The sequence below is a fragment of the Heterocephalus glaber genome, unplaced genomic scaffold (assembly GCF_053883595.1).
Source record: "Heterocephalus glaber isolate CG9 unplaced genomic scaffold, H.glaber_assembly_v1.0 deba00001509, whole genome shotgun sequence".
NCBI lineage: Eukaryota > Metazoa > Chordata > Mammalia > Rodentia > Bathyergidae > Heterocephalus > Heterocephalus glaber.
In genome coordinates this window covers 46,496,445-46,509,911 of record NW_028258325.1, presented here as the reverse complement: position 1 = coordinate 46,509,911, position 13,467 = coordinate 46,496,445, and the positions used below count along the sequence as shown (strand labels likewise).

The window sequence follows — 13,467 nt, the reverse complement described above, 5'->3', positions numbered from 1 at the left end:
GCTGTTCTGTTCCATTACAAAAGTCTATGCGAAAAAGTATAGGCAAAAAAATCTGTAAAATTGTATTGGGAGTTGTAAAGCATTTGAGCAAGTAGTAAGACAAAATTTGGCCCTAGAGAGGAATGTTAAATAGTGTGAAGAAGATCATTCTTGTTAAATTGACAGATTTCATACTGATCCTATCAATAGCATTGTAAGAATAATTTTTGTAAGAATTATCTTAAAGTTAATTTGGAAAAATATACATTTTAGAATTTTTTTCAAGTTCAGTACAAAAGACAATTTTGAAAGGCTGGATATTTTATTTATTGTTTTATTTTTCCATTTTTGAGATAGGTTCTCACTATGTAGTTCAGGCTGGCCTCGAACTCATTATGTGGCTTGGGCTGTCCTTGAACTCACTGCAATCCTCCTGGCTCTGCCTCCCAAGTGCTGGGATTACAGGTGTGCATCACCACACCTGGCTCAGACTTTTGTATCTTGCAAAATTAGCCTTCAAAACTGAAGGAGAAGTAAATAGGTAAAGAAGTGTTCTCCCCTAGAGCCAGAAGCTTGACTCTCACTTCCAAACTGTGAGAAAAGAAATTTGTTTTAAGCCATCCAGTCTGTGGCAATCTGTTGCAGCAGGCCCAGAAAACCAACATGGGGGCATCTAGGATGCTGGATACACAGATGCCTACACTGTAGGAGTCCACAGAACCCTACATGATGTGTGCACTCCTGTGTATGTATGGTATACTTTAACGGAAGGTAAAATAATAGCCCACACCTGTGCTGTTCCTTGCTGCTGAGAAAATCCCAACTTCATTGGCTGCTCTCTGCTGGGCTCTCACTGCCCAACACTCTTTCTGTATCTTCTTGCAAAGGACTTTCTCTTGCTTTCCATGGAGCTTACAATGTTCTGAATGTTTGTGTCCCCCCAGAATCTATGTAGCAACTGTCAGCCCCAGTTGTTAGGATTAAGAAATGGGGCCAGTAGGCTGTGGTAGCACACATCTTTAAGGCCAGCTACTCAGGAGGCTGAGGCATGAGATTGCATATTGAAGGCCAGTCAGACTGTTTAGTGAGACCCTGTCTCAAAAGAAAAAAGAAAAAAGAAAAAGGATTGGTGGTGTATTTCAATGGTAGAGTACACTGACCATGCATGAGGCCCTGGGTTCAAATCCTAGCACTGGGGGAAAAAAGAAAGAAAAGAAAAAGAAACAAAGAGAAGTGGGGCCTTTAGGAGGTAATTAAAGCATGAGGCCTCAGGAAAGAGATTAGTGTCCTTATAAAAGAGCCCCACAAAGAGCTCCTTGTCCTTTCCAACGTGTAAGGATCCACGAAGCAGACAGCCATCTGGAAAGCAGACCCTAACCAGACACCAAATCTGACGGTGCCCTGGCCTTGGACTCCCGGCCTCCAGAACCATGAAAACTAAATTTCTGTTGTTGGAGTCCTGTTTTCTATGATATTTGATTGCATCCATCCAAACCAAGAGAGAGCTGTTTAAAGTTCTCTTGTCCTCTCAAATGCATTCCAAGAGAGCACTTCCACCTTCGCACTCATCAAATGACCCCCCACAAATTCCTCAGTAAATAAGATGCCATTCTAAGGGAACCCCAGCCATCCTATGACTCCCACTTTCCTCTTCCCCTCCAGTCCAAATGGAAGTGCTTTCCCTCCTCCCTGCAAAGTGCCCCCCCCATCACACAGTGTTTTCAGATGTGTAAATAAACCCATGGTCCTTTTGCTAAGTAAAAAGACTTCACAGAGCCCTTCTCACCTCACCCACTGGTGACTCTACAGTGTTTCCCCTAGCAATGTGTGATCTGGGCCCTTTTGAGAATCCCTCTCTCTTCTGTGTCCTCACCAGGCAAGAAGCATAGGTGGAGCACCAGTTTGGGCAGTCTGAGTTATGCAGACATTATCTGCAGCGTGTATTGTTTCTGAGTGGGGCACAGGAACATAGCAAACCTTTGTCCTGAGATTTCCTATAGCCCTTTCTTTGCCCCACATTTAGGCAGCTGGGCATTTTGTTTTGTTATCTCAGAGAAGGGGTGACACAGCAAAATGTGGATAACAAAAGAGGCTTATTTTTTGTTTTGGAGCTTCAAAATCCCAGGCTTCAGGGCAAACATAATGAATTAGGAAGAATGTAGAAAACATCAGGCCACCTTTCCAGACTAGATAAAGATTCTGGCATGAGGAGCACCCAGAGAATTAGAGGCATTGAGGAGAACAGAGACCCCTCAAAGGCAAGTGGGCATGGTGGGTATGCTCTAGAACAGGGGTCCCCAACCCCTGGGCCACTGGGCCACACAGCAGGAGATGAGCACCAGCAAGGGAGCAAATGAAGCTTCAGTTGTAATTCAGTTGTAATTCCAGCCGTTCCCCATCACTCCTGGGCTCTGCATTCTGTCAGGTCAACACCATCATTAAAATCCCATAGGAGCTTGAACCCTACTGTGAACTGCACATGCAAGGGATCTAGGCTCTGTGCTCCTTACAAGAATCGAATGGCTGATGACCTGATATTACTGCTGCAGAGCAGCTGCAAACACAGATCCACTGTAGCAGAGATCCCTGTATCATAATGTAATAACAGTAACAACAATAATGCTTTTGAATCATCCTGAAACCACCCCCAGCCTCATCCTTGGAAAAACTGTCTTCAGTGAAACTGGTCCCTCGTGCCAAAATTTTGGGGACTCCTGCTCTAGAGGCTGCTGACATCCTCCCCTTGAGGACTGAACACTCCAGCTTCCAGGAGTGCTGTCTGCTCATGGTCTCCCAGGGATGGCCTTGCCCAGGACTATGCCTCTTCTATGACATAAAAATGATCCTCTGTGTGGAAGCCCCCTTGCCTCCACTCAGGGTAATCAGGAGGGGCCACCTGCTCCAAGCTCCCTGAGGAATCTCTGGAGATGTCTGCTGCAGCTGTACCCCACTCAGTTTTTCCCTCTTCCCCTTCCTAGCTACTGTTACAAACAGTTTCCCCTCCCACTCCTGCTTGCCTCTCACCCCAGATATCCACCTAAGAAAGCCACCAGGAGAGGGGCCTGCCACTTCCCAGGAAGATACATCTGAGAGTGGAAGAGCAGAAGGAACCTGGAGGTCCCGCAGCTCTGCTTAGGGAAGAGAAGGGAGAAGTGATGTGTGGTTCAGGGGAGCTGTGAAGGTCTGAGTTAGCCTGGGAGTTGCCCACAGGCCTGAATGCCTTCCAGAGCTGAACAGTGTCATCCATGTGGACAGGGGAGTCCTGGATGTGACACTGGTGGACAGTGGGCCTGAAGAGTCCTTAGGATTGGGAAGAGGAGCCTGTGGCCATGACTTTCATGGACCTACAACTGAAGGCAGAGGGGAATACGGATGCCACCACTAAGAAGGATGATGACTCTGAGAACCAACTCCTATTACCTTTCCCCTGAGGTCTTGATACCCAGTAACCCCCTAAGTTTCCTCAGGAAAAGGAAATCTCAGTAAGAATGGGGAGAAATCTTGGGAAAACTCTCTAAGCCTGATCACATAAACTGGGAATCATGTTTGCCAAACTTCCATGTGATCTACAAGCCAATAACCAGAACAAAAAATAAAAAAATAGACTGCGTAAAACGTTCAGCAAACATGAAATAAAAGTTTACTATTTTTAATACAAGAAAAGCCCATATGGATGGGCAAGAAAAACACAAAAACTCCAGATGACAAGCTAATGAAGGACACAAATAAAAAAATCACAAAGTGCACATACAGCTATGAAATATGCAGCAAGATGTTTGTTTTCAAAAATAGAGACATAATTTTTTTAAAAATCACTTTTTAAATCAATAAAAAGTTTTTGTGGTTTGAAGAAAGTGGAATTCTCAGTTCCAGCCAAGGACTTTGTAACTACATCTATACTCCTTGGGGAAATAATTTGGCAGTATATTTCAAGAGATCGGTATTGTTTTGGCCAAAAGCCTCCCAACTGCCCCACCATGTATTAGTTACTGTGTCTCTCATTTGACTTGGAACTGTATGTCTCACTGGGATGCTGACAGTCAAGCAGAGGTGATTAGGTCTAGCCAGTCACCTCCCTGTTGCGATGGATCTTTCATCAAGGAGACAGAAGTTCCCATGTCAGCCATCCAGAGAAAAGGACAAGAAACAGAAACTCAGAGACACAAAAAAGAACTTAAATCCTGGAGGAGCCTAAGTCTGGACACATGGTTCCATGTCTCGCCTGCTGCATGTTCAGTGCTGCCTGAGAAACATGTCCATCAGCGATGTTCTGGCAGTGTCTCTAGGATGGGTGACATTGGAAGGTCGCCATGGTTACAAAGTTTTATGTGCCCATTAAAGATGATGTTTAGTCTTTGGGGTGGGGAGGGGCTTAGATTTCACTTTTACACTGTATACAAAAGTATTTCCAGATGGTTTAAACCATTAAATTTTCAAACCCTAAAAGAAGACTAATTATAGGGTTTTTTGCCATACTATCATTCTACTCCTTCTCCATCTAGGAGCCAAAACCTATTTTTAAAATGTACTTTTCATCCTAGAATAAGTTCAGACTTATAGAAAAGTTACAAAGAGAGTACAGAGAACTTTATGTATCTTTCACCCACTTTCACCAAAACCACAGCATGACCATGGCACATTTGTGAAAATGAAGAAATTACAACTACTATTACTCTTCACCAAACTCTAGAATATTCAGATCTTACCATCTTCCCATCAACATCATTTCTCGTTTTTTTTTCTTTTCTTTTTTTGCAGTACCAGGGATCAAACTTAGTAGCTTGCGCTTGGGAGGCAGGCGCAGTGCCACTAAGCTAAATCACAGGCCCTCAACATCAGTTTTCTATTCCAGGATCCAATCAAAGACGCTCACTGTATTTAGTTGAAATTCATTTTTCTTCCATATAATAACAGACTTCAAAACCTACTCTTCAACACCCGTAGGAAGCACTGCACAGTTCTGCCTGAGGTTTTCCAAAGCTTTTCAGATAACTTTGGCCTTTTCAGCAACTACCTCGAGCTGCCAGGAATGGAGGCTCCTCCTTCTCTTGGCTTCTCGGGGTCCCTCCTCGTCAAGCTCTCCTCCTCCTTTGTTTCCTGCTTCACTTCTCCCTTCTCCCCTCTGCTTTAGTTTGGTTTTTTTGGTGTTTTTTTTTTTGGTACCGGGGATCGAACTCAGGACCTTGTGCTTTCGAGGCAAGTGGTGGCACCACTGAGCTAAATCCCTGGCCCCTCCCCTGTGCTTTAACCTGGTTCTTCTACTTAATCACTCTGCATGTGCGGCCCTGGCCTAGAGTCCCATAATTCAGCATGCACAGCCTACTGTATCTCCATTCTGCTGCAACCCCGGGTGGGTTATTTATGCCAATGCCCATGTCATATGGGTACCAATAAGCCAATGGCTGATGGTCAAACTCGAGTGTAATTTCAATCAACAATGAACTAGAACTACTATTTTATTGTCATTGTTGTGGTGGTGGTGATAGAAAGTCTGTTTTTCTCCAATACAAGATATCACTGACTTTGTGAAAATGCCCTCATTAAAAAAATGAAAGGAAGAGAATCATCAGAAAAGACTTTTTAATTTCTGAGAAGGAACCTGAGGAGAATAAAAATCTCTAGGTGTTATTTGACATGGGGCTGCAAAGACTTAATCTTAAAGGATTTTGGATAAACTGCAAGGGATTCAAACTTTTGCCAGAGTTTCAGTGGAGACAGCATTTAGCTGACTTCCTAGGAAAGAAAGCACATAGATAGCCCAAATCTGCTAATTAATCTAATAGAACACACTGGCTCTTGGCAGTTTCTCCCCTTGGGGACAGAAAAAAATAGCCCTGCTTATAAATTAATGTTTCCTTAAACAGACAGACTAAAATGTACTACAGTTCTTTAGGGATTTTCAGCTCCAATACACCAATGGGAAAGCTCTTCTTTCATGAGCAGCATACCCCCCTGCTGCTCCTGATGGAAGTCACCTCCCTCCTCTCCATTCCCTTCTTCTTCCCTTCCTGCCTTCCTTCCCACCACATGGTCTTACTAGGACTAGTGCTAGGAGCTGGTGGCATAGCACTGAACAAAAAGTAGTGAATAAATAGAATAGTATGAGTTGTAATCAAAACACACAGTGAAAAAAATACAGTGAATGTTTAAATTTAAAATTTTATTACAACAAGACACATAGTCATTAATCTCCTGCAAAATACTTCCCCTCACTTTGAACACACTTATTCCACCTTTCTTGCCACTTTCTGGAGTAGTTTAAGGCTTATATTTACACCCATTTCTGTCAAATAAAAGTATGATGGTGTGTCTCATTCACCATACTCATGGGATCCGGCACCATGCACTTTATAGCTCTTCCTCGATGTCAAAATGACCCTAAAATTGATTCAGGACATTGAAGCAGCCACGACGGTACAACTAAAGACACAAAAGAAGACATACAGAACCGCCTCAGAAAGTGGTGACTTGTTGCTTGCTGCCATGCTGCATTCTGCCTTCTGCCTGCCAAGCACTGTTTCTCCTCTTCGATGCCCTTCTGCCATGCTCCCCTGCCTTGGACCCAGCCAACTGTAGATTGAAACCTCTACAAACTGTGAGCTGAAATAAATCTTTCCCCTTAAAAAGAAAGAAGATAGAGAGAAAGAAAGAAAGAAAGAGAAGAAAAAAAAAAGAGAGAGAGAGAAAGTGGTGAGATAGATGGGATAAGGGTGTTCCGTGTGAGGGGGAACACTCTGAGGGGGATCAATGGCAATGTGTCTTTTACTATAACAAATTTTTAAAAATCCAAACTCTAAACATTCACCATTTAAAAAAAATCACACTATGATATAGGTTAGGTTTGGAATATGTTAGATACGGTTAGAGGGGCCAAGGGGTAGAGGTGAGGGGTCAAGAAAGACAGGATTTGAGTAAATACTGAAGCTGGTGAGGGAAGAAGGGAGGAAATCTGGTGGGTCTGGGGTAACACAGAGGGAGTGTGGCTGCCAGTTTGAGAACAGCAGGGATCGGGCCTGGGATGGGGGAGGCAGAGGAGGTGAGCTGAACAGTGCCAGGTTGGGTCTTGTCTTTTTTCCAAATGTTCATACTTTGTACATCGTGAATATTTTGCATTAATTCCAATATTACATTAACAAGTGATTTATCTCGACTGCTGGGGTTTGGGCATCTGCAGTTCAGTGCACCTAACTGGGCTCCAGGCTCTGGAGATGAAGCAGGAGCGAGGAGCAGGGCCAAGGAGAAAGGAGGTTGGTAGGCTATGAAGGCAGAGAGGAGTCTGGGGAGGTGCGTGCGCTCTGCGTGGGATGGGAAGTCACTGGACTAAGGGCTGTCTCCATCTCCTGTTACAGCACATTACCAGTCAGTGGCTTAAATGATACCAGCTGCTTAGCTCATCATCTGTACATCAGTGGGGGTCTTGTCAGGCTAATGCTGCACGTCTGCCTTACTCCCAAATGGTTTGGGCCAGAACCTGCTTCCTTGCTCACTTGGTTTCTTAGGAGCACCTGATGCTGGGATCTCCTCTTTGTTGCCATCTCCTGGGCCTCTTCCTCCTTCTCAAAGCCAGCAACTGAGGGTGGAGTCCTTCTCAGGCCACATCTGTCTGACCCTTGCTTGTCTTCCTCTCTGCTTAAAAGGACTCCTGTGACAAGATTGGGCCACCTGAATACAGGAGACTCTCTTCATCACAGACTCCAACCCCTCAGTACACCTACTCAGTTCCTTTTGCCAGGTAAGGTGACACAGCCACATTTCCCAGGGATTAGGACGTAAACCTCTCTGGGGAAACATTATTCCTCAATGGCTCACACTCTTGCCGAGAAGTGGTTGCTCTATCTGGTCTGCTGAAAACAACTGGGCCTAATGACTGGGGCAAGGAGGACAGAAGAAGAGGCAGGGACACTAGTGAAGAGGCTAAAGCAGTAATTTTGGGGAAATGACAGGGGCTTGGACCACAGAAGGGAGGAGGCTGTGGAGGATGGAATCAGGCTGGGCACAGTGTTTTATGTATCAACTTGGCCAGGCTGCAGTCCCTGCTTACTCAGTCAAACACTCATCCGAGGGTTTCTGTGAAGGTACTTTGCATATCCGATTCAAGTCCCTAATTAGAGCCAAGCGTGGTGGTGCATGCCTAGAGTCACAAATAGTCAGAAGGCTGAGACAGGAGGGTGGCAAGTTCAAGGCCATCCTGAGCAAATAGTGACTTAGCTAGAGGTTCTCAAAATAAAAAATAAAAAGGGCTAGGGATGGAGTTCAGTGCAAAGTCCCTGGATTCAACCCCCAAGAACACACACACACACACACACACACACACACACACACGCACACGCACATGAATAATGTCCCTCATCAAGACACCTAGATGCAGGGTGGACCTGAGTCATTCAGAGAAGAAAGCCCTTAAGGGCAGAGCCCAGGGCTCCCCAGTGAGGGGAAATTCTGCCTGCAGACAGCACCTTCTGCTCACCCACCAAGCCCAGCCCACCCTTCCCGAGAGCCTGCCCTGTGGATGTCAGGACTCACCGCAGCACCCCCAGTTCCTTGTAGCAGATCGCTTCACATGCATCTCCTTCCAGTTCTGTTCCTCTGATTGGACCCTAGCTGATACTGATCAGGAGTCAATTTTGAACACATCACCTGGTGGATGGGATGAGTGACTGATGAAGACCAGGGAGTGACTGACAGGGAGGAAGAGCCCAGGCCCCCAGGGAAGCCCTGAGGAGGAAAGATGCACACCACAGGGTGGGCCTGGCCGGCCCTGAGTCAGCCAGCCCCAACCATGCAGGAGGGAAAAAAAGGAATAAAGTGGCCACTGTGCTCTTGGCCACTCCCCCGGAAATCCTGTGGCTTCCCACTGCATTCTGGAATCCACAGGAAGCCGGAGCAGATCTCTTCCTTGCTGCTCTGTGGGAACCAGTTGGCTGAGCCCTGAGCCAAAAACAACCAAGGGGCGCTGAATAGACACTTTATGGATTAATTTCTCTGCAGGCTTCTCCTTCTTTTGTGAGGGAATGGGCTGTGCTTAAAAGTCGAAAGTGAGGTGTTTTGTTTTTTGTTGCTGTTTAAATCTTCCTGGAATTCAGAAAAGAACAAGAAAAGAAAGGAAAGAACAGCATTTGCCACATGTGCTGTGCTGGTTAGCACAGTAGCTGGGCCCTTGACTGCTCTTCAGGCCACCCACCCTGGCACCGAGTAAAATTTAAGAAATGAAAGGAATTTTTCCATGAGTGTGGCAGCTGGGTAGACCTGAGGTACAAGGCTACAGGTACCGCCCCTCCTGTTCCCTCCCAGCCCCAGCAGGCCTAGCTCTTCAGATGTGCAACTGGGTCCCTGGAGACAATTCCTCACACAGAGAGAGACAGCCCCTCTCCAGAGAGGACAGGGCGGGCCTTGGTTTCCTGCCTAGGCATTGCCAATGATGACACTTAGAGAGTCACCAATGGGCAAATCAGTAGGCCATCTTTAGCCTGAAGAGAGCCAAAAATGTGCCTCTTCGGTCTCAAACAAATGGCAAAAGATTTAATACCAGGAACGGGAAGGATGGGGAGAAATTGATCAACAGGCAGCGAGTCACAGTTAGGAGCAAGAAGTTCTGGTGTGCTAGCGCCCAGGAGGTGACTATAGAGAACTATACCGGACATCTCAGAAAGCTAGAAGAAAGGATTTTAAGTTTTCACCATATAGAAATGATAAGGGTTTAAGAGATGAATATCCTCAACCTGATGTAAACATTATGTGATGTATACATGTATCAAAACTTGGGATGGTACCCCCTGAATATGTATAATGTTTATATTTTTTAAAATTCATTAAGTTTATTGGTACATTTTAGTATACAATACGATGACATTCATCAATTTTTTTGTGTGCGTGTGTGGTACCGGGGATCAAACTCAGGTCCTTGCATTTGTGAGGCAGGCGGTGGAACCACTGAGCTAAATTCCTGCCCCAACATTCATCAAATTTTTATGTTTTTATATGTTGGTTAAAAATTATTTAAATTTTCAAAAAAGTTTAAAAGATTTCACATCAGGAAATGCTTCTTTATGCCAGATATCTAGATCCTTCCTTCTTCTCTCTCTCTGTTCTAGACTGGACTGCCAGTTAGTCAGAACCAGACCCTTCCATCCTGAGAAGTATCAGATGTTTTTCCTTCAGCAGTTTCAGGTGGGCCTCTGGTGGTTTCTGCAGGGTCTTCACTTTGTCCCCACAAGAACACTCACAGGTGAGGTAACATGGAGGCCCTCAGTGCCTCAGGCTAAGATTGGTACCTCTGTAAGAAAGCTACTTTTGTGAGATTTATTTGTTTTCTTCTTCCACCTCCTTCTGCCTTTGACCTCTATAGGAAAAGAAAAAGGCTCAAGAAGTCTGATTTGGAATACAAACATGTTCTACAGAAGATTTTTGTGAAGATTAAATAACTTGGGTCAGAGTGTTTTGAAAGCTGCCAACAGCTTCCACAGCTGAGATGTGCAGAAATACTGGCTGACAGCGGCCAGACTGATGAGCACACTGTAGATGTAAGGGACATAAACAGCCTCTGCTGTCCCATGGTGGGAATAGGGGTAGTAAGGCAAGGCAGGCTATGGATGGCAGGTGAAGGGTTTGCCCAAGAGAAAAGGACAAGGAGAAATTCATGGCTCACTAAAAAAACTAGAGGGGGAGGAACGGCAGATAGCAAAGTCAAAAATAATAGTGGTGTCAGAGGATCTGTGGACCTCCCTTTCTGTTCACTGGGTAGATTTATGAGAGACACTCAAGGTTAGGTTAAGGTTTCATGGAGGGCACACCCAGAGGCCCATGGGAAAACTGACCCAGAGGAATACTTACCATCTCTATCTCGGAGCATGGAGGGAAGGACATCCAAAAAATGTGGAACTTGAAGATGACTCGCTGCCTGTTGATCAACTTCTCTCCAGCCCTCCCTTTCCTGGTTTGAAATCTTTTGCCATTTGTGTGAGACTGAAGAGGCACAATATTTGACTCTCTCCAGGCTAAAGATGGCCTACTGATTTGTCCATTGATGACTCTCTAAGTGTCATCTTGGTTTCTACACAGTAGTGCCTCCTTCTCCATAGTTTTGTTCTTCTCTGTTTGGGCTGCCTGCAGCCAACCATGGTCCAAAAATATTACATGGAAAGCTCCAGAAATAATTCACATGTTTCAAATTTTAGGCCATTGCAAATACTGTGATGATATCTCTCATCATCCTGCTTTACCCTACTCAGCATGTGAATCATCCCTTTATCCATAGTGTTCACAATGTATGTTCTGCTCACATTAGTCCCTTAGTAGCTATTTTTGTTACCAGATTGACTGTGGTGGTATCACAATGTTTGCATTCAAGCAACCCTAATTTTCCTTCATAAAGGCTGCCCGGCCCGAGAATGGCAATGCTGGCAATTGGATATGCCTGAGAGAAGTAGTAAAGTGCTTCCTTTAAGTGAAAAGATGGAAGTTCCTTCCTTTAAAAAAAAATTATCACCTTAAGAAGAAAAGAAAAAATCATCCAGTGAGGTTGCCAATATCTGCGGATTTCATTACTAGTTTCTTACTATGGAAAATTTATAAATTAAACTTTATTTTAAGGGTGGATACATAGGAGAAAAAATATCGTCTTATAGGGTTCAGCATTTTCCATGGTTTCTGCATCCAGTGGGGATTTGGAATGTGTCCCCCATATGTAAGAGGGAACTACTGTGTGCTGTGTCCAGACAAAATGTTTGCTCCTTTCTTTAGTCTAGCTTCCTTTCTGATGGTTTACCAGCAAGAGGCTGGGACTGGGCATGTCTGTCCCATATTCCCACTATTCCCTGGAGTACTTGGTAAAGGGAAATGTAGGTGGAAAACTGCCTTGGAGACTTGCAGAAGAGTGCACCGCTGAGGAGGAGGATGATAAGGCTACTGTGTATTTATTATATGGTGGGCAGGCACTGGCCTAAGTATTTTATAGGCATTAACTCATTTAGTCCTTAGTATAATCCTATCTTTGTAGAATAAGTAAGTTAATTCAATATCTTATAGGAAGTTAGATAGGGCCAGCTCTCAAGAAGCCAACATGGAGGACAGTCAAAACCAACATGGAGGAAAATCAAGACATATTCACTGAAGGCCAGCATTGTAAAAGGAAAGAAACTACCACATCCACATAGGATAAATAGCAGTGATTGGTTTTCTAAATAGGTATCAGTCACCAGAGTGGGGGACCAAGATCTTCCAGGAAAGATGCCTGACCCACCTCTTACCGAAAATCCTTGCTCATTTCTTGTCAGCTTGCTACGTGACTTGCTTCCCCATTGGATCCCCATTTAATCAATATTACTTAAGCGACCATACTTGTCATAATCTTATTGGTTGTTCATAGTTTTGTTCACCTTGTGATTTCTCATTGGATCAATATTACTTAAGCGACTCTACTTGCAGTCTTACTAGTTGACTATACTTTTGTCCCACCTTGAACCCACCTCACTCATGGCTTTGTCCCATAAAGCACCTTTGAGAAGCAGGGTTGGCAGGCAACCCACTTTCTGGTCCCCCTTCTGTCTGTCTTAGACAGAAGCTATTTTTCTTTCAATAAATTTTTCCTACTCTTAACCTCCATTGTTTCTAGAACTCATTCTTTGATTTTATAAAACACAAACTTGTGTTTCTGATATCTGGTAGGTTTGGGACTTACATTTATTCCTGCTATAGCACTATGACATAGGATGAGTGTTTTTCTCATTTAATGGATAAGGAAGCTGAGAAACAGAGAATTTAAATAATGTGCCCAACGTCATACAAATAAAGCCAATTTTCAAACTCAGACTGGCCAGCTACATTATCTTCCACTACACAGATACAGTATATTTTCTTTAGCCTGTCTCCAATTGGAAAATGGGGCAGTAATATGCTAGCAGAGGGAGATGTGATTTATTTTGACTAGGTGGCATATAGAGATAGGGTATTATAGTTTAGAATGCTAAAATACTTTTGGCCATTATATCAGTCAGGAAACTTTTGCTATAAGTAATAGAATATTTAAAGTAGCCAAACAATAAGGACACTTATTATTTCCCTCAGCAACAAGTCTGAAAGCAGTTCAACTTGAAAATATTGGGTCAATGATGTCATTAAGAATCTAGGGTAAAAAAAAAAGATTCTTAGACCATCGATACTTAATTTCTAAAAAACTGCCTTGTGTGTCATGATGTGAAAGAATCTAGTGTCTTTAAAAAAAAAACAACTCTTGAATCTGCCCTTTTCCGTGTATCAACCATGTCACCCTCACAATAGCAAGATGGCTGCAGCAGCTCCAGGCATCACATGTTAAGAAGATTATAGCCTGTGAAAGAGTATCCCATAAGATACTTAGTAGACTTTAAAGGTCAGTTAGGCAAAATCTGGTCTCATATTTACAAATTAGCCTTAAGGGAAGCTCAAAATATGAATAGCTAGAATTCTCAGCTCTAGGCTTTTCCAGCAAGCAAGAAGGTGGTGGGATGAAGA

The 13,467-nt window shown here is 44.0% G+C and overlaps 1 long non-coding RNA gene across 4 annotated transcripts in view; it reads right to left on the bottom strand.

Annotated features, from left to right (window-relative positions):
• LOC110350234 (uncharacterized) overlaps positions 1-8,887 on the bottom strand; it is a 30,119-nt gene extending 21,232 nt beyond the window's left edge. Inside the window, exon 1 of one of the 4 annotated variants that reach the window (XR_015441378.1) lies at positions 8,503-8,887. This is a non-coding gene — a long non-coding RNA (uncharacterized LOC110350234). The remainder of the gene's footprint in view (positions 1-8,502) is intronic. The other 3 variants (XR_015441379.1, XR_015441380.1, XR_015441381.1) reach the window with 3 other exon arrangements.
• Positions 8,888-13,467: the final 4,580 nt, after the last annotated feature.